The 26,167-nt window shown below is 43.7% G+C and overlaps 1 long non-coding RNA gene across 1 annotated transcript; it reads left to right on the forward strand.

Annotated features, from left to right (window-relative positions):
- The first annotated feature begins 16,289 nt into the window (after positions 1-16,289).
- Positions 16,290-19,580, forward strand: LOC148594864 (uncharacterized). The gene is made up of 2 exons (XR_015913301.1): positions 16,290-16,326; positions 19,457-19,580. It is a non-coding gene; the product is annotated as an uncharacterized LOC148594864 (long non-coding RNA).
- Positions 19,581-26,167: the final 6,587 nt, after the last annotated feature.

A 26,167-nucleotide genomic window follows, 5' to 3' on the forward strand; every position in this document is an offset into this window, starting at 1 on the left:
AACAATCAAGCAAGGGGTTAAAGAGCCATTCTTACAATTTGTTGAACGGATTGCTACATCATTAGAAAAACAAGTAGAGGATGATGATTTGAGACAGAGACTGTGCACTCAGCTAGCTAAAGATAATGCTAACGAAGATTGTCAGAAAACAATTGAAGCAATGCCAGGGAACCCAACTATTCCTGATATGATAACAGCTTGCTCAAGAGTGGGAACAATAACACATAAAATGACTGCTCTAGCTGCAGCTCTTCGTCCAATCCCAAGTGCTTTGGGTGCGGTCAGGAGGGGCGTATCAAGGCTGCTTGCCCATTTCAGAGTGCAGCTGCTAAGCGAAAAGGCAAAGTGGCAAGGCATTTTGCCAAGCCTGTGGACAATACTTGCAATCGATGTGGCAGGATAGGGCATTTTGCCAGACACTGTTGATCTAAATTCCATATTAATGGCTATTCTTTGACGCGAAACGAGGAAGCAAGCGCGAGGAGGCGCGCGGGGACACAAGTACCTCACACAGCAATTCCATGCATGAGAGCACCTCCGATGGCTTATCCCTCTGCAACCATCTCACAGGGAAAACCCGTGGATCAGCAGGCATGGATGTATCCACCGCCGACACAGTAACTCTGTCAACTACGGATATTGTTAAAGTGCCTCTGGATGCAAAGGGGCCTATAGGTCAAGGACTCAGTGCATTATTCATTGGATGGTCTAGCAGTATTTTAAGTGGATTAATTGTTCATGTAGGTGTTATTGATTCGGATTATACTGGGCAAATTTGTGCTATGACATCTATTCCCTATCCCCCAGTAACCATTCCCAAAGGTACCCATGTTGCTCAACTTGTGCCTTTTTTGAGTTGTGTTCCTCACCCAGAACTTAAGGAACAACGAGAAGGAGGCTTTGGTTCTACAGGTCCACCTCAAGTTTTCTGGTCGCAAACTGTATCAGCGCAGAGGCCACAAATGATGTGTACCGTCTCCAACAAAGGCTATTCACCATCAGCGTTGAAGATTATGGGTTTGTTGGACACTGGGGCTGATGTAACTATTATCTCTCAACATTCCTGGCCATCGTCTTGGCCCATTGTGAACACTGGGATGGGTGTAGTAGGGCTGGGGGGATCCACTCAAGGGGGCATGTCTCTTGTACCTGTGCTGATCACCAATCCTGAAGGGCAAATAGCAACGATCAAACCATACATAACCTCTGCACCCCTGATCTTGTGGGGAAGAGATTGTTTAGGACAATGGGGCGTTAGGATTACGACAGATTTTTTGACGGGGGCCACTGTGTTGCAGGGTGTTCATCGACCCACACTTGCTTTAACCTGGTTAACTGACAGGCCTGTGTGGGTGGATCAGTGGCCCCTAGTAGAGGAAAAGTTGCAAGCCCTGCAAGAATTGGTGTCAGAACAGCTTGTGACTAGGCACATTGAACCCTCTCACAGTCCTTGGAATACCCCTGTATTTGTAATTAAGAAGAAATCTGGCAAATGGTGACTTTTACATGACCTACGACAGGTAAATGCTGCCATGGCCACCATGGGAGCTTTACAGCCCGGCCTTCCTGTACCCTCAATGATCCCTATGGAATGGGATATTGTGGTAATAGACCTGAAGGACTGTTTCTTTACCGTTCCATTAGCACCATGTTCACCACATGACTGGGATTCCCCATTCCCCTACAGGCCAAGGAATTGTTGAACGTTTACACGGCACTCTGAAGCTCCTCGTGCAAAAACAAAAAGGGGGAATGCAGGGGGATTCCCCACAGGCAAGACTAGATAAAGCTGTATATGTGCTTAACTTTCTTTCCTTCCCTAACAACTCTACTCTGTCACCCATTTCTTCGCATTTTTCCTCTTTGACTACAACACAAAAGGTACCACAGCGGGTACCGGTGCAAGTTCGTGATCTGGTTACTGGCCAATGGTCTGGGCCACATGAGCTCATAACTTGGGGAAGGGGATATGCTTGTGTCTCCACAGAAAGTGGACCGCAATGGGTTCCAGCATGGTGTGTGCGACCTGCGTTGCAGTCGCTGACCTCCTTATCCTCAGAGGTTATGGAGGAGGAGATTGGCGTCCAGCCCCTCCCTGAAGAACTGGCAGCAACATCTGGGTAACCTTAGCCAACACCATCAATCAATCAAAGCACCGTATGCCTGGCTACCAGCGATCCTTGAAATCCCTTTTCTACGTGTCTGGTGGGAGTTCCAACAGAGAAGCCAATTGGTGGCGGGTATCTGCACGAGCCGAATACAAGGGCTTCAACTGGTGCCTAATATGCTGACAATGGATCCAGACCAGAGATCCAGACTCGGGGCGAGGGTAAAGACTACAGTCGCTCTAACTGACGGAGTATGCAAGTTGCAAGTGGATGATGGATGGAAGTAGACATCCTAAAGGACGTGCAAAGGGATCCTCACAACAAGCACCATACACGGCTCTGACATGCTCTGTGCATCTGACTACAGCTGCTATTTTGCAAATGAGTAATTTTCTACCTTCTCTCCCTCCTTCCCGCAGTTGCAAATGCCAATTCTGAATCCTTACATCTTTTTTTTCCAGGGACAGAGATTTTGCAAGAGTTTTGGCTGTTGGGCTGAATATTGCAGCAAGAGCATACTGCTTCTATTTCTGGTAGGGCTCTAGCTAGGTATACTTATTTCTCTGCCCTATACATGGCCAAGATCTGCCTTCTGTCATTTTGGAACTCAAGCATTGAATTTACTCATCTCTATTTTATTTACTTTTTATTTATATTGCACCTGTGAATTCTTCCTGTGCAAGAACATACCATGGTAAAGATAGAAAAAAAAAAATCAAGGCATACTATTCATATTATGCACACATAAATACATGTTCATATATGCATAGACATATAAATATATGCACATGTGTACAATAATGTACAACATATTATGTATAATACACATATTAAAAATCTCTTTTCATTTACAATGTGGTGATGAACTAAGGTCTTAAATCCATATAGGAGAGAATAAAGCAACCTTCCTTTTAAATATTAAGTGCAAACATTCCATTATCAGGCAATATTTAAAATTGTGATTTCCCCAAGAAAATTACTTTTTTCCTTTTCCTCATATTATCATTGCTATGTAAAAATAGCACACACGTTTTACATAAACATTGGAAGACACTTTTATTTCCCGGGAAAATATTAACATTTAACCCCTTGGATTGTGTTTGAAGAATTTTTGACTTTACAAAATACTTATTCTTGCATGCTGAGAATGCTGAGTATTTCTTTAATACTGTGCTCTTAGCAATAATATTGCTTTAGACATTCTCTCAAAGGTATCAAACAAATATTTATATTTTTTACTTAAAAGATATAATCAATTGCATGTGGAATCTTGTCAAGGGAAAAAAGGGTTTGGCTTGTTGTATATTTTGTATCTAAAATGGCAGATTAGGATTGTGGTAGATGAGGCCTTGAAGAAAAAGCTTATTTGTAAAAATATGGGATAGCAGAAGCTCTAACATAATGCAGTGATATATTTTAAAATCTAAAAGTAGATATGAGAAATGAGTAGAAATTAATAGTCTTGATTTAAATCTAGTGCATCTTCTGACACCTTTATTTTCCATACGCATCACTACTGTAAGCAGTATTTTTTATTTCATTGTAATATTTCATTTTTACTGTAAAATGAATCAATCATTCTTCACCAAAATAAATTCTATTTTAACACAGGTACCCCCTCTCAAGAGGTGATATCCACCACCTTTATTTAGACTGTAGCAGATAGAGGAGCATAAGAAGATAATATCTTCATACCAGATCAATATTCAGCTGTCCTAGCACTTCATTTGCTAGCCTGAAATTGGCTTTCTTTCAGCCATAGAGGACATAAGAGTTTCTGAGGGTTGAATGAAATATTTGGAGAGCAAAGTAGGGGAACAGCATCTCAGCTGGGGGGACACATTCCCTGGAACAAAGTTGGAGGTAGCGCAATACCTGGCACAAGTCAGTGCACCAGCCACAATCAGCCCTGCTTATCTGCTCTCTTTCCTCTGATCTGCTCTTTTCTGCCAGGGAAGCTCCCATCTAATTTCACATACATTTACATACATTTCTCCATAGTGACTGAAAGAGAGTTCATGAGCTACCAGCTCTTTGCAGAGAGCACTGGTCTTCCTGCATTACAGTGGGCTTAAACCAAGCCTGCTCTTGTTATTTCTAATAAATATTTATACAGCAATGAAAATTTACATGGAACATTTACAAATATAGATCAAACATGCTCATTGTCACAAAAAACTTACAAACTAAATGTATGCATTCCCATTGGGAAAATGATTATTAAACAGTGGCAAGACAGTATAATATGTAAACAGCATCTTATTTAATGACAAATTACTTGTAAAAATGAACTTATAAAAGGGCTGATATATTTTTGTGATACGATTCCAATGCTCCAATGCTGTTATCAATGAAAATATTCAGGAACTGACAGTCAGGACAGCAAACATACAATAATACACTTCTTCCTTTTCTTTGTGCCCCATTTGAATTAGCCATCTTAACAAATCGAAGATTGGACTAGGAGTTGAGATGAGACATACATAGGTTCAGAGGAGACATATGTTTGTAACATAAAGAGACAAGGACTAAACCTAACCTGATGTCTTCCCATTCCCACCCCTCCACAAGATATAGTTGATGATAAATGTATGTATGAATATGCAAGAAAATCATGTCCTGCTGGTATCAACTATTAAAGCTGATTTACCTTGCATGGAAAGGCAGAACTGGGAAATTAATTATGAATCTCGGGGGGGAAAAAAAAAAGGAAAGAAAAAAAAAAAGGAAAGGAAAAGGGGAAGTTATTACCTTTGGTGTTTTGGTGTCCCTTAGAAACTCTCGTTTCTGTCTCCTGTAATTGCAGAAAACAGTTTTTGTTTTTTTTTCCTTTTCCTTACCACATGATCAATTTGTATTCTCATCTCATTTTCATGAACTGATCAAGTTAGTAATTTGATTCTCTAAAAACAGTCTGGTCAAGTTCTGCAGCAAGATCAGGAAATCTGCTAACATCTATTTACTGGCTCTGGAATAGGAGGTGTAGTCTGTATGGAGCAATTTTCTCCATACATGTATTTTTCTCCATGGGAACTGCGATTTCCCTGAAACTTTGTCTCTGGTAGAAGACAGAGGATGTGAAAAGGGGATGAGGAAAAGCGGAGGGCACCTGAATAACTTTGGAGCTGGAGAGCAGCTGCGATGCAGCCCGCACTGGGGGCTCTGTCTTCCAGATTTCTGTGGTGAGTGTGTAGAAATTTAATCTTTCCATAGCAGAATTTATTAGAATTATAAACCATTTATCTGCTTCATGCATTAGAAATTCTTATGCAGTATGCAAAAAGAGGAAAGGAAAAAAAAAAGCTGAAATTGGAGAAAGAAATTGATGTATGATTCTGGGTCTTTTAATGTCAATTAACACCAGCTATCAATTGCTTGAAGTGATGCCACAGCTAAGAAACAAAGATAATTAAAATCCTAATATTTTATAACTGTAATTCCCCAAGTCCAGGGTGCTGGAGAGTCATCAAAATTCACCTCCAAGAGTAAAATAAATTCCAATCCGTAACTTTTGAGGGGGTTCAGCCATGAAAACCTATAGGCTTTGACAGCTTCCGGTGCTTGAGAGATGCCAAATTTCATGTATAACTGAAGTTATAAAAGTATGCCACACAGCAGCAGCAACGTAATTATGGCAATATCATTTCTGGTTTGAAGATGTGCAATGGAAAAGGATATGCAGGTTCATTTATGCATTCACTTGTGCATACCTGCACAGGCTTTGCTTGGTGAAGTTTGATTTTCTTCTTTCTTTTATGAGGCAGAAAATGCTTAAAAATAGAAAGCAGTGTAGAATATTTTTTTCAGAAATCCTTGGCAATAGATGAGCACTGCCTGTTTAAAACGTGCCATCAAAAGGCAAGAACCGCTGGGCCTCTACGGGCAGCCTCAGGCCACCATTTCGGCCCGCCTCATCCTCGCCCTGCCTGGCCAAGCCCCTGCTCCTTCTGCCATTTTGGAGCCAGTTCCATCACCGCCTGATAATGGCTACGGGCCCCCTGTGACAGTGACCTGCGGATGACCGTCAGCTGCAGCCTGTGCCCGACTGTTAGCCCCAGCCTCTGCCTGTCCCCGCAGTGGTGCCTGGGGCTGGAGCTGCCCTGACAGCACTCCCGTTCACTGGTCCCCACAGGCCTCACTCATAATTCTCACTTGTAAACTTAAAAAGATCACGGAAGTTTAACTTAGGGTGATATAAGCAAGTTCTGGTGCTTCGCTAGGACTCCTGCAAGGGTTTTGCAGTCTGAAAAGCCAGAAGGTAAAAGTGCTTTTTTTAACTCATTGAAGTTTCAAATCATTGAACTCTCAGCTTCTTCTGGCCAAAAAATACTGGGTGATGCTTAGATGTTTGCTCTCCTTCCCCAGCGTTAGCTGCCAGTAATCTTGATGACTCAAAGACCTGGGCAGAAAATATGTGGCAATGCTCACAGCTGCCACTGAACTGGTGTGAAACAATACGGATGGACCCTTGTAGCCAGTGCTTGACTGGCAATGCAATGGAAAAGCAAAGATAACCAAACTGTACTAATATGACCAAGTTTTAAATGTTGAGGCACTGGTTTTGGCTGGTAATCACTTTACCTAGGCCTGGTCACTCATCTGTGTGTAAAAGACACTGAAGATTGATAACTTCAAATAATAATGTTACTTCAATTCCTGGGTAAAATACTCATCACTTAACACTAATAAAAAGGAAGCGTTATCTATTTGCCAGGGCTGTGCATTTAAATTTTGCTTTTTTTTTTATAAAAAAAAAAAGCTTTAATGTTTTTCTTTAGCTGTGAGCTTCTAAAGAGCAATCCAAATATTTAAGTGAAAAATAATCTTACCCTACAAAGACATGACTCCAGTTTTATGGATTAAATAATTTTATTTTATAAGGTGATTGTTTGACAGTAGGCAGTGTCCCGATGCAACATCTATAAAGATGATAATGTTCTGAAAACGCTGTATCCTCGAATACTGTGTTCAGTTTTGGGCCCCTCACTACAAGAAAGACGTTGAGGTGCTGGAGCGCATCCAAAGCAGGGCACCAAAGCTGGTGAAGGGGCTGGAGCACAGACTTTATGAGGAGCAGCTGAGGGAGCTGGGGTTATTTAGTCTGGAGGAGGCTCAAAGGTGACCTTACTGCTCTCTGCAACGACCTGAAAGGAAGCTGTAGTGAGGTGAGGGTCAGTCTCTTCTCCAAAATAACTACCGAAAATAGAGGAAATGGCCTCCAGTTGCATCAGAGAAAGTTCAGGTTATACATTAGGAAGAATTTCTACACAGAAGGAGTATTCAAGCATTGAAACAGGCAGCCCAGGGAAGTCACCATCCCTGGAAGCATTCAAGAAACGTGTAGATGAGGCACTTAGGGACATGGTTAAGCAGCCATAGTGGTGATGGCTTTACAGTTTGGACTTAATGATCTTGAAAGTCTTTTCCAACCATAATGATTGTATGATTCTGTGATCATGAGGTTACAGTATCAACATAAGAGTTCACACTATACCTTATAGCCAAAAAGGAAAAAAAAATAAAGCAAATAGATTTAATTCATATGCAATATGTTTTAAAGTGGAAAAAAAACCCTTACTATATTAAAAATACCTGTGTCTGATGGGCATCCTGACACAGCAGTATAGGAGACATCCCGATATAGGAGTATAGGAGTCCTAAAATAAAGGTTCATTTTCTCAGCAGTGGTTTGATGTTAATTCTCTCAATTTTTAATTTCTGAGTAGAAACGGACAAAAGTATTCACCGTGACTGAACTATTTGGCAAGAACCTGAGATTTCCACTGATGCTCATGTTCCTTCTTATGAATGACTGATGCAAAAATATCAGTCCACAGATTTTTAGGAGGCCTTTCCAACTGCTCTTGTGTCGAGTGCTCAGGGTTTGCAGCTCCTACTATTGATGGCGTCAGTAGGTCAGCCCTGGGGAGACAGCCAAGCTCCTGGCATGCTGAGGGTACACCAGAATTGCTCTGAAACACCACCGAAAAGACTTACCTTTCTTCATTAGCTATACAAGTTCTCAATTTAAGCAGCCAAGCTGCATTTTAAAAGAATCAGTATTAAAAGTTCCTGTGGTAATTCATTCTGAAAATAAATACGCCACAGTTTTTCCAGGTAATTCTTTATGCCTAGGCATAGCGCCAAGCCTATACAGTGCCTATCTTCTACCTACCCCCTATTTCATTGCACAGGTTTAAATAAAACTTAGATATTGCATAGGTCTTCTTTTTAATTGTCTGCATAATGAAGAATTTCATGTTATATGAATATTTGAATGAAAATTTGCGCTGAAAGCTGATAATGCACAGGTGAAAGAGATTAAAAGTAAAACTGGGTGAAATGTGACACTTCGCAAAAGCCACTTATTTTTCAGTATTTGTTTTCATTTTGCTCGGAAGAAAAATTGACTGTTTTTAATATTTTCATAAAATAAAACATACCTGTGTTAAAATGTCTGATTCTGGTGACATAAAAATATCAGGCTATAGATTTTTTTTTCTCCATTAGGTCAGAAGCAATAAGACACTTTAAAACCAAAGAAGAAACTTCCACCTAAAATCTGTCTTCAATCCAATAGATCTCTACAAGATTAAACTCAACAATTTAGCATATTTCTAGTATATTTAATTAATTTTTTCTAGTCACCCTTGCTTGCAAATATTAATGAAGTACATTGTCAAATTGTGATCAAACAAGGCTGGAAAACTTTCATTATTCTCTCAGCTCTACTGAAGCGATATTGATTACGACTACTGCTTCAATTTTAAGATCCTAAAAATAGAAAACAGTATTTAATAAAAGGGACATTGTTTCTATCTTGGATAACTCAACTCGCAGTTTCACAGTAGGTGGTTGAGAGGACCAAGAAGTGATGGCAGAGTATTGGCAGTTTCTGCTTTAGAGGCTGGTCTGTGCCTTTGTATGACTTGAAAGGTTAGAGGGATTTTACACAGACTGGACCATAAATCACTCCAAATTAATGTTTTAAAATGCAGAGTGTATCTCTAAGTGTTTCGTTATAAGAGGTGTGGCTTGACATCAAGTTCTGGATTTAGCTTCTCATCCATCACAGCCTAATTAGGTTTCCAGAAAAAAAAGGATAATTATTCAATGTGATCTGCAAGGAAGCGACCATATAACTGCCATTAACCTATGCATCACACTAAGTAATTGTCCTAAAGACCTACCAGTAATCCCAGCCTAGAAGTTTTCTTCACCTATTTCAATATAATGTGCAAAAGAAAAAGACTTTAGCCTTACACCACAATTATATAATATGAAGGTTACTATGTAACACAGCCATTGATCAGAGTAAGTGAGAAAAAAAGGGTCAATGTTTGTGTAACAGAGATTCCTTGTCAAAGTTTCACTTATGTTACTGGACTACTCCCAGGGGACCCACAGTATCCTGTACAAATTATACTATATTTGAGTAATTTATTCCATTACTGGTAGTGTATTATTAAACACTTGCACGGTTTAATGATGCCAATATGTTAAGAATAATTTTAGTAATTTTGTGACAGAAATGAAAGAACATGTAACCAAAACCAAGAGTGAAAAAGTGTTTAGGCACCATCCAGTGTTGTTTAAAAATTCCTAGCTCAGCTATTGCGTGTTGCATTACCACAGCACCGCTTTCCAGCTCATAAACACTGTCCTGCATGTGCACCTCTGAAGCCAGCGTATCAACACTGCCTGCGGGATGCCTGGATCCCACTGCTCTGCCTGCCCTAGGCAGGCCCTCTTTTATCAGGCATTTGCTATCTGAGCTCCGAGGGGCTCTCCAACCAAAGCCAGCTATGTGATGTATTCGTTTTTCAGCACACCTTTGCTTGACAGTGTAAGGATGCATTGAAGGAGGGATAGAAGAAAGACACTGATTCTGTGTGAGGAATGCTGAGTGCGCATCATATTGATGAGAATGCACATAACTCTTATTCTCTAAGATCATAGTTGCATTCCTTATTCTTAAGGGTTCTCAAAGGCAGTGCTTATTTTTCCACGCCTCTGAAAAAGCATTTTCTGTTCACTGGCTGTCTGGCAGCAACTGGAGTAGTTGGCAGAGGCTTCCTTGTGAGTGCACACAGGACCAAGACATAATCCTGTCCTTAACAATGTACTAATGAATGATAAATTCTTTCAAAAGCAGAGAAGGGAGAATGGCAGTATTAATAATCTTTAAGCTCTGTTACTGCAAGTGGTAACTCTCCATTCTTAATTATGTAAGTTAAAATCATGCTACATCAGAAAAGCCTTTTCCCCAAATCCCTAAGAAGTCAGTTGCTTGCTATAAGCAGAGTAGGATGAATGCTGCCAGCAATGCCAACCATGATATATATATATATATATATACACATATATATATATATATATAGCAAAAACATCAGTTCTGAACTCAGTTTTACTGATGTTCACAACTCCTTTCACTTGCTTCATAGTAACACTCAGATCAATATTTTGGCTTGGAAAAATATTTACATAGTCAGTTTGAGTTATAAAATTTCGTATCTGTGAAAAAAATGGCAAACCATCATATTATACACTACATATAAATATTATATATTAAATATGTGCTACATGTAAATATGCTGCATTGTTTTCACACACCTCATATGATTAATAAAAACAAAATTACAAAAATGCCGTCTTAAAATCCACAGCTGTTTATGGACACTGCGTAAATTTTTAAAGAGTACATTTGTCTACTGAACAGGTCACTGCATATCCACATGCAAGCTATAGGTAGAGCTGCAAGAGAATGTGGAGCAGGGAGAAGGCTGTCTTACATCGCTCAGCAGAGAATCTTGCACTTATTAAGAGCCCTTGGAACATTTATTGAGGAAAAAACCATCCTCAGCAAGGCTCATTAACTCAGCCACAGTGCTGTGCTGGCAGCTGGCACACAGCTGGCTACTTCGGAGCATGAGCAGAACGAATGTTTGTCTATCTACAAAAGGATGCACCGATTTAACAACTAATCCCCCCCAAAAAAGCTTTGAAGGAGATAGAAGCCGTGCTCACAAGTCCAGGTTTGGGTGGAAACACTCTTCTGGGTTCCATAGGAATGTGGAATTTGCTTGTCTGGAAGAGAATCAGTGTCCCTGTAACTCAGCCTGGCGGAGACGCTTCAGAGGAAGACACAAGAATTGCATCCTAGATCTAGTCAAATAATCACCCCAAGGGAAGTGTTAAGAGTTGGCAGCATCCTGCATCATGAAGTTTAGTAGGGTTTAGCAGTCCTCATGATATAAAATGGGAAACAGTAGCTTCCAATCTATATTCTTGTTTTTAATGAAAGTTATTTTAATGTCCTTCATCATCCTCATAAATTTTCTCTTCTGTTCCCAAGGCTATCCTCAAACCCTGCAATATTCTTTGTCAGATGGAGAGACAAGCATTCCAGTGACTATTCTAGATCAGGCCAAATAGTATTGTACATTATGGCATTATGTTATTTCCCAGTATGGCTCTCCATTAAATTCTCTAAACATCCCAACAAAATTGCTAGCTTTTCTGAACAGGTACATTAAGAAGGTACCTGCAGTTCACAATAGTCCTCAGGTTTGTCACCCAAGTTGATGATTAATAGCTCATCAGTAAAGGAATTGTGTAAAAAGTAATTGTATTTTTAAAAAGGGAAATCTTAAAATACATACAATAAAAAAAAACTAGAAAAGAACAAAAGAGGAAGAACTTGAAGGAAGAAAAAAATCCCACTTTATTAATAGAGGTGACAATTTTTAGAGATCTGGCTAACAGTAAACAAGTAAGTTGTCACTGAAGGAGTCTTACTGGGGTACTACTTATCTAACAGGACATTTCAAGTGTGGCTGCAGAAAAGCTTTCAAAACAAGCTTTTACAGAGGCTAACAGGGAAATTGCAAAAATCACTGCACATTTTCTTGATCTTTAATTCAACCATATGAAAGAACACTGTCGTTTGGGTCAAAATATAAGGATGCCCTACTGTTTTTATTACTTATTTCAAAATGAACATCAGTTTGTGGAGACTCAAAGAGTACTTTCTCCATCTAGCTCCAATACGTCATAAACCGAAAGAAACACATCAACAAATGGGATTTTACATTCCCATCCTCATTCTGCAACGTGTCACAGTGAGGTGCATTTACTTCTGTGGGGTCTGGATCACACTCTTATGAAGTCTTTTTATCTTGGTCTTCTTTTCCAAAATGCAGCTTCATATGGTCTGAACAGGTGCTGTATGGCTTCTGCATCCAGAAGAGCAAGGATCTCCTTCCAAATCAGTAGCATTACTAAGCCTGCCAGCCCAGTCCTGAGAGGGACCCGCCAGAATTAGAATGCCAAAGGTTTTATACCCTGAAAAGAGCCATTCACTCTACAAAGGCATGAATCTCTGCACAGCTTTCTCAATACTTTTCATAAAATTTATGTACGCTTTGGACAAACACATTTTACAGAAAAATGGTAAAATGTATAGCAGCTACAAAGCTTGCAGTGGTAAAGAATTAAGTTATTGGTAGCCCTGGAGTGCTAATGAGGTAAAAATGTGCTGAATACTTGGTTGAAATGCACATGTTCTGCTTGCTACAGATGCACAATGCTAATTTGCTTTTTGAGCAAACTGTGCGCCGTTTGCATAATTTTAACATCCTAAAATCTGCAAATATTGGGAAAATCCATGTTTTTCTGTGCCTGTAGCATTAAGCCATTGAAAGCCTAACAATCAATACAAGCTCTCAGATCCAGGAGGGAAACCCTACTGGAGCCCTGCATTAGCTAAATTACAGGATCAAAGGCTCCAGTTAGACTAATCCGAGTCTTTTGTCTATAACCAAAATAATCATGGCAATCTCGCTGTCTGCATAACCAGAACTATTTTTTTTCTAACCCAATAATACTTTAAAATTGGCAATTACTAATGAGCCGTCTACTTGGAAGATATTACTATAAGCTTATCTGATAAATACAGTACTCAAGATAAACATTATCTTGAAAGCAAGTTGTGGAGTAATTTCTACTTTCTAATTTGCTTTAGCAATAATTGACTGTAAAGCAGCCTATAAATCTTTAAAATAAAAGCATGATTTTTTTTGCTTCATCTTTTTATCATTTTTCAAGGTAAATGTTTCCGTCCATGCCAAAATAATCTAAAATGAATGCAATCAGGAGATGAAGATACCTCTTCAGGGATCACTATAGCCAAGGGGTCTGCTGGATGAGAGGATGCACAAGGAATACGATATAAAATAATGCTGAGGAAGTATGTGTACACCTCACTGAAACACAGAGCACTGCATGAATGACTACAGAGGAGTGTCAGTAGAGAATAATTACTAACTGGTACTCGTAGTTCAGTTCACAATCTTACAATCTTATTTAGATTATTGTGGAATATTCAGACAAGGGTACTTGGCTATGGAGTGACTACATTTTGTTTTAGAATGTATCCTGCAAAACAAGAGTTTAGTAGATACATGAGAGAGAGCTTATGCCCATAGAAGACTGTGTGAATTCTCTGTTTTTCCTGGTATGGTAGTTTTGCACAAACATGTAACTAAATTGTAATCGGTAGTCAACAGAGGCCATGGCCTCAAAAAGGTCAGAAAGAAACACAGCAACAGAAGAAGAGAGAATAACTTTCTGTATGGAACATGGCAGAACAGGGTGAACAGTCAAAACAGCAACAAGAAAAACAAGAGCATGAATCAAAGACTGCACTTAGCAAAAACTAATTTGGCAGTATTAAAAATGCAAATGTAATATACATCTTGACATCACAGAAGCATCTTTCTGGAGAAGTAACAATGACCTTCCAGCCCTTCCACACAAGTTTGAGTATTCACATTGCACAAAAGGAACAACTTCCTCAGTTGAGAGAATAGGTTGCCTTGAACTGTGGTACTTTTTGACTTTCCAGGTGCACTTGAAAGAACTATGGAGATAAAATGTTTGAATAATGCACATAATTTGTTTGAGCCAAGGTATAGTGTGTTAGTAGTGCACAGAAAGTAGGCCAAGCTAGAAGCATCACCCTATATTGCAAACATCGGAAATACCAGGAGTAAACGATAACACTGAGGAGGTTTGAGACAGATTGTGGGGACTAAACACAAATAAAATGAATAAAAATTTTAAACTAATAGCAATTAATATTGCAGTTTCTAGAAAGGACAACTCTCAGCTCCTTTCCTGAAAGATTTTAAGCTAGATATCCCAACAATATGGCTGCCCAAGTGTGAAGATACATCTGGCACACTGCACTGTTCTCTTAGTGAGCATCTCTGGAGGACGTGCATCATTTATAGTTCAGACACTGATGATCTCAAACACCTATCTGCAACTTCATACCACAAATACTGCTCTGCTTTGATGCTTTAGGAATTCTCACCAACACTAACAATTATAGCAATTTTTGAATCAGAGTGTATCTTCTGATTACGAGGAAATTATACCCTTATGAAAAGTAATATATTTTTAGTATACTTGGCACACTTTTTGTACAGCTAAGTATCTGTAGAATACTTGAATTATACCAAGTATACTCATTTTTCATAAGTGTAGAGTGACACATTATAAAACAAATGATTATAATCAGAGATTTTCTTGAAGCTATCAAAGGGCTTTATTCAAAAAGGAGTAAGTTCTTCCTAGTACCCTCAGCCTCCATTAGTGGTTAGTGGAAGCTGAGGACACTCAGCTGAGGGAAGTTCCCATGTAAGATCCGATCCTACAGCTGTGCTACGATGCAATTCCTTTGATTGCTCCTACTAATTTGCATGCTACATCCATTATTTGTGCATGATGTTAATTTACACTAGAATATCCCACCATGCTACCAACCGCATAGATTTGCTGTACATTGCTTTTCAGTTTCATCTGCCTGAACAAAATGGACCTCTGATTATGCCATAAGTACTGAGGATATGTTGCATTTCTAATAGGTTTTTATTCCCATTACTTAACATGTTGCTTGGTTACCTCATCAAACTTGTCAGCAGTGAGTAAGCCCGCTTCAGTAAAATATATATATATATATATATATATATATATATATATATACATGTACATAAAAAGGCTAACTCTTCTGGAACTGAAGAGGGAGATTTTTTTTTCTAAAGCACTGATTTCTAAAATTTTAATTCAAAATGAAGTTGCTATGTTCACAGCCCGGATAAGAAAAAGTATGGTTGTATGGGCAGATCCCAAACGGTTCTGGGATGCCTCACATAGGAGCGTCCTGGTGCATCTTGAGATATAGCCAAAGTCAGTCCGTATTTTCCAAAGTTTCCAGAACACAGTCTGAGATCCCCTTGTGCAAATGGCCTACGGCTACGGTGTCAAATCTCGGGAGCTGCCGGAAAACGGTGTGAGGAGGCTGGTCTTTCGGAAAACAGGAGCACGTCGCACGGGATCAGGCACTTTCCGAGCCGTCGCACACCAGGCGGACATCCTGACGCCGAGGTGCTCCTGAGGCCCGTGCAGCCTCCAGGAGTGGCCGCATGCCTGGAAGACGAGGTGCATCCAGGCGGCTTGAGCAGAGCACCAGAGGTGGCCGCGCTTCCAGCGCCCTTCTGAGACGCGGCACGCAGGAGGGCGGCATCACATCTGCGGTACTTCCCGCGACAGGTCCGCATCGCAGCCGCTGTTTGGGGCTGCAGCAACGAAAAGAAATAACAATAAAAACAGAAAAAAAAAAAAGAGATAATTAGTGAAAGGAAGGAAGCGCAGAGAAGGCACCGCCAGGAGGCGAGGCAGGAGGTTGCGCTCCCGCAGAACGCCCGCTCCGCGCGAGCTCCGCAGCCGCGACAGGCGGCAGCGCGGTGGCCGCCCCGGGCCCCGCCGCTCCCCGCTCCGCCCCGCGCTCCGCTCCGCGCCTTCCGCCCCCGGCGCGGCGGCGGCCCCACGGCTCCCCCCCGGGCGGCGGCGCGACTCGGCGCTGCAGGGGCCGCCCCCTGGCGGTGCGGGGGCGGTACCCGGGGGGCTCCGCAGCGCGCGCGGCTCCGCCCTCCGCGGGCAGACGGGCAGTGCCGGCGTCACGTGAGCCGCGCCCCCCCCAACTCCGCCCCCCCCGCGCCCGCCCGTCTCCCGGTGGCTGCCCCCCCAACCCCGGCTCCGCCCCCCCCCGCGCCCGCCCGTCTCCCGGCGGCTGCCCCCCCAACCCCGGCTCCGCGGCCCCGGCAGCAGCGCCCGCCGGCTCCGCGGCGCAGCCCCGCGCCAGGAGCCCGCGCAGGTGAGCGCAGAGGCGGGGAGGGCACAATGGGTCGTGGCGAGCGGGTGTCGCGATGGTCGCGCGCGCTGCCGCGCCCGGGCAGGGGCTACTGCGCGGCCATCTGGGACGCCTCCCGTCGGGATGCAGCGGGAAGAGGCAGCCGCGCTGCGCCGGGAGCGGCCGGCGCTCCGGCTGGGGGTGAGCGGGTGCAGGGGATGCGCGGAGCGAGGGTTGCATCGTGGGCGCATGGAAATAATTCCATCTGCAGGGCGGCGGGGGCTGCAGAAGCGATCGCTGCAGCCGCTCAGGGGAGAATTCCGCTCTAGAAATTACGTGGGGCCGAAAAGGGGAATATTAACGATGCTGCTAAGTGCGCTCCTGCATGGGAGCGCTTCTCCTTTTGGCCGCGCCAAGGCTATTTTTCAGGTGCTTTTGTTGCACCCTGCGATAGGCAAACTCGCCCGGTCTTCCCCGCTCCCGGGGACAATGAAGGCGCCGGGATTCGCGCAATACGGAGCGAGCTGAGCTGGCGCTCAGGAAGGATTTATTGACCTATGGGTGTCTCTCTCCCCCTTTCTGCAGTTTGCAGAGGCTCAACTGGGGCACCTGTGACATAATTCCTAAAGGATAAAATGGTTGTGGGGGTGTAGAGGGGGCAGCATTTTAATTCGCTGATGAGGCATGGAGTGCCCTGGCCGCGCGTGCTTCGGTTCCTGCATATTTCTTGCTGCATGCATACATATATGCATACACGTATATACATAGCTGGGAGGGGTGTCTGTTGTTTAAGAGCCCATATCATATATATACATACATATATGTATACACACACACATATATATACACGTTAATAAATAGTCCCCTTTGAAGAAACGAAGCTGTCTGTGCGGTTTGGAAATGACTAGACAAGACCGTGCTGTTTACTGACAGTGTGTGAATTATAGCGGCTGTAATAAATGGGCAAGCCTTTTTTTTTTTTCCCTCTCTTTCTTTTTCCTTCTTCCGCATTTCTGTCCTTTTCCTTGGTCTTTTTTTTTTCTCTCTTCTTTCTGCTCGTCTTCCCTCCACCCACCTCTCCCCTCTCCCTTTCTGCCTCTCCTTCCCCCCTGTTTTCCTCCCTTTTCCTTTCTTTTCCTTCCCGCGCCCCGGCCGTCGTTGCGGTGCGCGGGCACACGGAGGGCGCCGCGGGCGGGGACGCTCAGAGCTGGGATCCCCCCGCGCGGCCGCTCCGCGCGGACACCTGTAGGGATGGCTCTGCGCGGGCGCGCGCAGCGCCCCCCGCGCACCCGACTCCCGCTCCCTCTGCTTCCCCCACGCGCGCTCCCGCCCAGCCGTGCCGGGCGCGCGCGGCCGCTCCTGCATCCCCGCCCCGCGCGCCCCTGCTCGGCGGGCGCGCGCCGCTGCCCACGCGTGCCCGCGCCCCTGCATCCCTCCCACCCGTGGCGAGGCAGGGCTGGCGGCGGGGATCGCTCGTGTCCCCCCGGGCAGGGCAGGGCCTTCCTCCTCCTCCTCTGTAGCTGCTCCTCCAGGCGCGCCGCTCCGGAGCTGTTTCGAGTGCTGAAGCGCGGCCCGGCGCCGCAAGGAGCGTCACCCCTGGCTGCGGCTCAAAAAAAAAACCGCACGAATAAATACATAGAATAAGCGCAAAGCCACACGCTGGAGCCAGAGCAAAGGGCGCAGCGGTGTCGGGGAGGAGCTGCCGGGCCCCACGGGCGGGTGGGCGGCTGTCTCGCTCCTGCTCCCGGGGCTTTTCCTGCAGGAGCTGCTGGGAATGTCTCCCCTAGGCGCCGGCACTGGCAAGAAGGGGCGAGCAAGGCAGGTCCCGGGGGCGTCTGGCTGCCCCACAGTGATGCCTGATGCACTCCGACAGTGTCTGGGCATCGCCTGCCTCTGCTTACAGAGCTTGGGGTTTCTCCCTGCCTCCCTTTTGTTGCTCTTGCCCGCCTCACCTGCGAGAAATAATAAAAATAAACGTGTTAACATTTGGAGGAAGGGAATTAAATATAAAGAGGGAGTGGGAAGTGACTTTGTAATCAATAAAAAGCCAAACATGGCAGGTGCAGGTGGCCGAGGTGTCTGCTTGGGAGCAGGTTTTGCCCTGCAGGCAGGTCTCTGTCCCCTCTCCCATGCAGCCCGGTTAAGGGCTCGGCAGCCGCGCTCTTCAGCCTCGCTGCTGCTGGCAAATGGGGAGTTGAAGGGGAAGTGGCGCGAGGGAGGTGTCAGCTCCTTCATCAGAAGATATCTGCTGATCCACACCTTCCAGAAAAGGTATAAGGATGCCGGGGAAGGCAGGGGGAGAGGAGAGCCTTGAAGCTGCACCGAAATGCTTTGGTTGCAGAGACCTCTTCAGAGGAACAGGGTGAACTGTGGTGCACGTATTGTTTTTAAATGGAGAGTTGACGAAGGGCAGTTAGGTGTCCATGCCTGAAGTACTGCGCCGCATTTTGGAGCACTAACACCTGGGATCAGCTGCTCTGCATTGTGAATAATGTGAGCACTGGCACTGGCTTGAGTTGGATTTTCCTGGCCATTCAGCAGCAAAAGAAACCAGGTCGCAGCGAAAAATGCAGTTTGAAATTTTCTAAAAGCCTCTAGAAAACCATTGCAATTCTCCCTCACCCCACAGAAGTAAAGCAGGGGTTGTGGCATCAACAGCTGCGCCTGCCAGTCTTTGGTGTGAGCTCAGGCCACTTTATGTGTTTCTTAGCCATATTAGAAAGAACTAGAACCAGTATCAGTGGCATTAACAAGACCCTGTAGTTATACTGGCTCTGATATTTCCATAAATAAAATGAAATAAAGTGCAGGATGAACAGCATCTGTTCAGGGCCCTTTTTTTTAACATCAGTCCTATAATAATAAAATAGACTACTAAAATATTTGAAAGTTTTGGAAGGGTAGTAGTAGTTTATGTATAGATTATACCATAAAAATGTAATCTAGTGTAAGCATATGCATTAAGATTTAAGTTCAGCACCTCAGGATATTATGATTCCTCAGTAGCTCCAGTATTACAGCAGCAGTTTATTTGCCTGATGTCGACCTATGATTCAAGTGACAGATTAGTCATAAGCACACACGATCGATCAGTTTTACGTGTTGACTTTTTATCGATTGCGATGCCTTATTGCTTTGTTTTGATTCCTTGCAGATTAGGAACAAAAGCAGCAGAGGAGGATCTGAGCCCCTGGATTTCTGCTCTGGCCCTTCTGCAAGCAGACAGAAGAGGAGCTGTCAGGCTTTGCATGTCAAGTAGCCACTCAGCTGTTTGACAGCTTCTGGGTTTCAACCCCATTGGGATTGAGGCCGCTCAGGAAACCTTGAGCGATGAGTCCTGTCATCTGCTGATGCTGCTCTAGCACCATGGCAGGCTGTCCATGAGCTGACAGGGGGATCTGTCCGTGCCAGGAAGGCTGCACTGGGATTGGCACTTGGCTTCCTACCGAACTATGGCTGGGATGTGAAGCCCGCATGGCCACGCGCACTTGGATATTGCTACAGTCTTGCTCCCTTGTGGATCTTCCCTTCTGAGAGCTCTGTGTCCCCCCACTGTCGCCTGCACAGGTGATGCGGACTCTCGCCCCTGTGGCCACCAACTCGTGGGCCACACAGTGAAGCCATCCACCGGCGCCTTCGTGTGGCAGGTGGCAGGGCCTGGGCAGTGCAGAGCAGCAGAGCGAGTGCGGGCAGCGCCCGGCAAGATTTTATGCTGTCAGCCCCCGGGGCCCCTGCACCACCCCCTGCCGGCCCTGCTGCCCCGCTTGCCCACCCCCGGCCACACAGGATGGGGCCGGTACTGGTGCGGCGCGGGGGGCTGCATGCTCCCCTGGCTCGCCCTGCTGCTGGGCTGCTGGGCCGAGCTGGGCAGCGGGCTCGAGTTCCCGGGGGCCGAGGGCCACTGGATCCGCTTCCCCAAGTGGAACGCGTGCTGCGAGATTTGACAGAACGAACACAACTTCTGACGAGTGGCCTGACCTAACCTAGCTATGCACACCACTAGGAAGCTCCACCACTTTAATTGCCGAATCCCATCCTTGTCGGCAGTTATGTGCCACATGGGCTCGGGATTCAGCAAGCCACAGAAAAAAAAAGAGACTTAATAACAATGATGCCTTTAATTAACACAACAAGCACATGAGGTTTTTTTTTTTTTTTTCCTGACGAAATGCCAGAGTTGCACATTAGTGCTAGCATGGAGCTAGGAGCTGGAGGAAGTGTAGAACCCCATTTGGAGTGAGGCTGCAAAGGGCATGCCAAGGGAAGTGTGACGCTGTGCCAAGACTCATGCTTCGCGCAGATTCTGAACATAATCCCTGACTCATTCCTTAGGACTGAAGTAGCCACAACACGATTTACGCTAGGTATTCCCTTCATTAAGGTGAGGGGTGTTGATTCCCATGTCAGGCCTCTGTTGTTGAGCACTTTTACTGCCTTACGTAGATTAGCTACACACTTAGAGTATTTTCCACCTCCCACTCAGTCTTTCTCTTGTGCACAGTCTTTCTCCACCCTAGCGGAGCTGTCGCAGTCATGGCGGCCAAAAACGCAAACAACTGGGGTAGATGCAGTGCAAACTAGGCTTTATTATTTTTTAGGTACCTTATTTATACCCAGCTCTCCTCGTCGTCGCTGCTGCTTATTGGTGAGGTCTACAAAGGACAGTAGCTAGTAACAGATTTATGATTGGATGATTCTTAGCTTGGCCAGTTTCTGCTTCGTGGACAAACCAAATGGAAGTCCAAAGCAGGAGTTTCCCTTGCCTGTGCTATGTTTGTGTGAAATTCACTGAGGCAGAGAGCTGGTGACGCTCTTTCTCACCAGCAAATATTGCTTTTTGCTTTTGGGCCAGAGACGAGGCCAACAAACACAGCCCATGAGTGAGTGTATCTGTGATAGGTTTCTATTTTAGAAAGTAAATCAGTGCAACAGTTTTGGAATCTGAACCCACCCCTTGCCTTTTTTTGGAAGGGGGTGGGGAAAAGTTTGTTTGTTTTTGGTCTGGACTAGCAATTTTGAAAAATTGGGTTAGTGCTGCTTTCACTCCTTAGCAATGCTGAAGGAAAGTGGTGCCAGTTAGAAGGAAAGATTCTGCTAGCAGACACTACACATGGCTGGGGTATTGGAGTCAGGTGTGTTGGGTCTCTAACCCTCTCCTAGCTGATGTGGCAATATGTGAAGCTCCAGGAGGAATTTCTTTTTCCAGAGCCTAGTGATGGTGGTTTTACTATGGAGGAGTTTTCTGAACTGCTGCTTTAAGTTCAGGTAAGGTAAAACATCCATGCGTGTATGTGCAGGGCCATGTCTGAATGTTCTTGTCCTGAGGTGAGAAAGCTTGTTTTTAGCACCTCCACTGGCTGTTACCTCAGCAAGTCATGGGACAGTCTCTTATTGGCAGGTTAAAATGATACTAAAAAGGTCATGTGGTTCCATTCCTGTTTTGAAGTGAAAATTTATCAAGTACTGTATTTCTTTGATTCCTTTTGTAGCAGCCCTGTATAGGGTGACCTGTGATTCTGCGGTGCTGTACTCTCTTCCTGTTATAAAACCCATTATATCCTTTAACACACATGGATGGTTATGGCAATTCCACAGAATTACCTCCTTTTTGGCTTTGAAATTGCTTATATTGCAGAGTGGAAAACTACCTTGCACAACCTTGTGTGTGTAGTAATTGAGAAGAAAAGTCTTTGGTATGTTACTTCAAGACCTTCAGTCATTTCTGCTGTGCGGGAAAGAATCATTCTCGGAATATTTCCCCACTGCCATTACTGTCTGTACTGTTGAAATGCGGTATCCAAAAGTGGGAGATTATTCTGCTTGCTGCCTGATAGTTTTTGCAGGTTTTCAATATCTCATAAATTTCTTGGTACAAGAGCTGCTTTAGTTCCTGCACTTATTTTAGTTTGCCAATAGAGGGATTAATTTTATGACAAATGCAGTATTTATCTGCCTTTGACTCTTAAATTGAAAACAGGATAGTAATAGTCTCAATAACAGGTGGATAATTCTTCCTTGATTGATTTTTATCCTCCCCCTTCCCCTTTCTTCTTTCTACAAAATGACCTTGTTGGACCGTCCTTATCAATGCTTGGAAGTTAGAAAGCAAAGTGAAAAATTCTGATTCTCATTGTTATTTTGTGCCCACTTAGGCCACCTCTGAGAATTCATAATGTTTCTATTCAGCCAGTTCGGCATCAGGGATCTCATTTTGGCCTCAACTCGCAGGGAAAAAGTTACAGGAGAACTGTATGTTCTGAAGAAGCAGAGCACTCTATACTGGGTTCACTGTATTTCAACACCTGGATGGTATTAGATATCAAATTAGACAGGGATATGCGTGTCATGTGTAGGGGGATGAAATATCTGAGCAGGGTTATGCTTGCTGCTTAGGTATGTAATTCACCCTACATGTTTAAAAGAACTTACAATTATAAATTTATTCCATATTCAGGCTGAAGAATAATTCATGCTTTGGCTAGTAGTTGTAGTCACTAAATCAGAGGCAAATTTGAAAGCTACTACCAGAAATGTGTACTTCTGCTTTTTGATTAGGAGTGAGAAAAGAAAAACCTACATACAAGTTAATAAATATATAACAGATGCAGTCCTTCCAAGCAATCTATGATATTTATAATAGTTCTCTAAAAATAAAACCTAGAAATGTGTAAGTTTTCAGAGGTCTAGAGGATTTTGTATTTTCTAATCATTTTTTTACTCCTACTGGGCTGTAGCTGATTTAATTATATTTTTAACTTTATGGTCTAAAATGGCAGTGAAATCTTTGCTTTGTAACTAGGGGGAAACCTTTGAATCTGCTGCTAATTAAACACCTGGATTGCAGATGTGTGCTCATTGGAATCTCTACCTCATTGCTCTGATTCTGTCATAGCAAAATAATGCTCTGGTAAAGTACGCAGTGACCAGTTCTGCAGTGGAGTAAATGATTGCCTGAGGCACAAAAGAACACAGAACTAGGCTTTGCCTACTTTTTTTTTTTTTTTTTTTTTTTTTTGTATCTGGTATTTGGAGTTTGTGTTACCTGTTTTTCTGTCTGCAGGAGTCTGGAAAGAACGACTGAAGAAATAAATGACTCCTGTTTGCAAGCCCAAATTAGCAGTCATGGAGGTCCTGCGGACACTAGATGGTGCTTTTAGTCCAGCAGTGTAAGGCTTGGCGGGAAGGAGCCCCTCAATAAATCAGGGTTGCGGAGACAGCTCCGTACTAATTCCTGGGTTTGGAGGGCAGTGTTTAGGGAAATAGTGGATTTCCAAATCCTTCCCCCTGCTCTTCCCCCCTGCCTTCCCCTTTTTAAATCCCTGTTTGGTATGATGGACTTATGAGGTAGAATTTCCTCCTGTCTTCTCCCTATCAAGCTGTTCTTGGCTGTTATGGCTGCTGGCAGATGTGTGTGGATAGAAATTATAGTATGCTGTGCTGATCCAAAAATGATCCTTCCCATTTCTTTTGGAGTCCAGTGAATGTAATCCCTCTAGGGTTGCCATCTGGGAATGCACCAGCTTTCTAGACAATTGAATTTAATTAGTTTTTTTGAAAAGACTTTTTTTAAACTGAAAAATTAGACATGCTCAGGCAAGTGACAGAAGGGAGTTCCACAGGCTTACCCTCCCCTGAGACCTACTGAGATCCAGAAAGTACAGGTTAGGTTCTGTCTGATACAACGACCAGGGCAGGCAGTAAACTAATCTGTTACATTGATACTTCCTCCTGGGAAATTATGGTCTAGAAAGCTTCTGTTCATCTAAAGAAGGAAGCAACATTATTTTGGTTATAGGTGGATTTATAGTCCAACTACAGCAATCTTCAGTTCTAACTCTGTGTTGGAAGTGACAGAGCAATGTGCATTTTTGAACAGTGATGACTTGCTGTCAGTGACAGCAAAGTAGTAATGTAATGTTCCTTTAATGATACCATAGGTAGTACAAACCTAGAATGTGACAGCTTTCATTTTTATACTAGCATATGGCTGTTCGGTTCGGTTTCGTGTCTGTTATTTTGGGAGGAGTTACATGGGTGCACAAGGCCATCAGTCATGGTGTAATTTTTAGAAGCAAGGCTAACTCACAAATGCAAATGTGTTTTGACCCCCAGAATGAGACGGGGAGCTGCTGGTGTGTCACCTCAGGGCAGAGCTGCACCAGGCTTTGCTAGGCAAGTGCAAGTAGTTGCTGGAGTGTTTGTTGCTGTAGTGTGGAGCTGAGAGTGTGCTCTGGAGAAAACTGGCTTTTCAGGAGCTGTTTAGCAATTACCTGCTGAAATTCAGGCCTCCAGAGGTGTTTGAGTTAAATGCTGGAGTTGCCATCTTAAAAAATCTCAGTTGTGCTGTTTTCCTTTGGAGTGTGTTTTATAACAATCACCTGTTTTTCCCCTCCCAAACTCTGCAACTCATTTGATGTTTATTGAATTTACTTGAAAGTGTTCTTGACCTTTTTTGAATAAGTTCCACTTCCCCAATTATTGGAAAGGAACTGATTGCTTGAGTTTGAAACTTACACTGAATTCTATATTCAGAAGGGAGAATAGCTTCGCTTGCAGAATGACTTAATTAAATGACTATGCAGTATGAGTTGTGTGTTGTGTAGCCAGCATCAAAACGTGCTTTTGGTAAATATCTGAACTGATAGTAGAATAAGCGTGCTTCTAAACACATAGTATCCTATGTGTTTAGGATATTCCTGTACCTTTCATTTGGCTACCTTTTAAAAGTCTTTAAAATACTTTTAAAAGCCTTTGTAAAGACTTTTGAAAAGTCTTTCCTTGACCTAAGACTGAAAGTGAGAGAGTGCTGTTAGGAAACAAGTGGCTTTTTAGGGAGCAGGTACACAGATGATGTGTTTCAAGACAGCTAGCGAGTGTATCCTAGAGAATAACTTGCAGTGTGTGTGAAGATTTTGGAGTCCTCAGTATTTGTGGTTGGGTTATTGGTGTTTTCAAGTTAATTTCTTAATTTGTTCTCCCACAAAGAGGTGGTTCTGCTTTGCCTCTACTTTGAAAGCTCCTTCCCTCATGAAATTTGGACATGTGCCTACTGCTCTCTGGAAGCTTTGCCTAAGGTTCTGAGAATCACTGCTATAAATGGGTGGAGAAAGGGCATTAAATGACATAAAAAAAGGAAGGCACAGTTTCAAATTTAAAGAAAAGATGTGATGGCTTGCCCAGTCCCACGGTTACTACTCACATTAAAATCCTTTTTAGCCTTTCCTTAGCTATAGGAAAGGGTGAAAAAAGAGAAATATTTGAAAGCAGAAGTATCACAAAAAGCTTTACAGAATATTCCAGACCCCCCTTACCTTTAGAGAATATTCTGGGGAGAGACTTTCCCAACTGGTGCAAGACAGGCAGACTTAGTCAGCTGAGCTGGTCTTCAGCTGAGGTACATAAGAAAGGGACATAAGAAAGAAGGCAAGCTATAAGTTAAGGAAGAACAATTTCCCATCAAAGGTGGGGGTCTCTTCTCCATGGGAAAAAAAAAACAGTACATAATATTCTACCTGTGGCACTAAGCATTGTTACCAGCACTAAAAGAGGGATGGAGCTGCAGGCTGGAGTCTGGGCAGTACAGGTTTGTACAGGAGATGCTGCTGCAGCCATGGCTTCTGGTGGGAAATGACGCACACAAGACCTATGTGTCTCTGCCTGTTGTAACTACTTTTCCCCAAGGTGGTAACTCAAACACCACAACAGCTTCATGGTGGCCTCTCCTGGAGATGGGCACACCCACAGCATGGTCCAGACCAGGGTGGAGGCCAAGCTGGAGCTTGACCAGCGCTCCTGGGCCTGTGGGCTGAGGTCTTGGGGGTCGTAGCTGAGGCCTGGCATGGGGGTTAGGAAAGGCCTAGTACCT

Source organism: Tinamus guttatus, unplaced genomic scaffold (genome assembly GCF_059628265.1).
Source record: "Tinamus guttatus ecotype Peru unplaced genomic scaffold, ASM5962826v1 Tinamus_guttatus_pri_ptg000191l, whole genome shotgun sequence".
In the NCBI taxonomy this organism is placed as follows: domain Eukaryota; kingdom Metazoa; phylum Chordata; class Aves; order Tinamiformes; family Tinamidae; genus Tinamus; species Tinamus guttatus.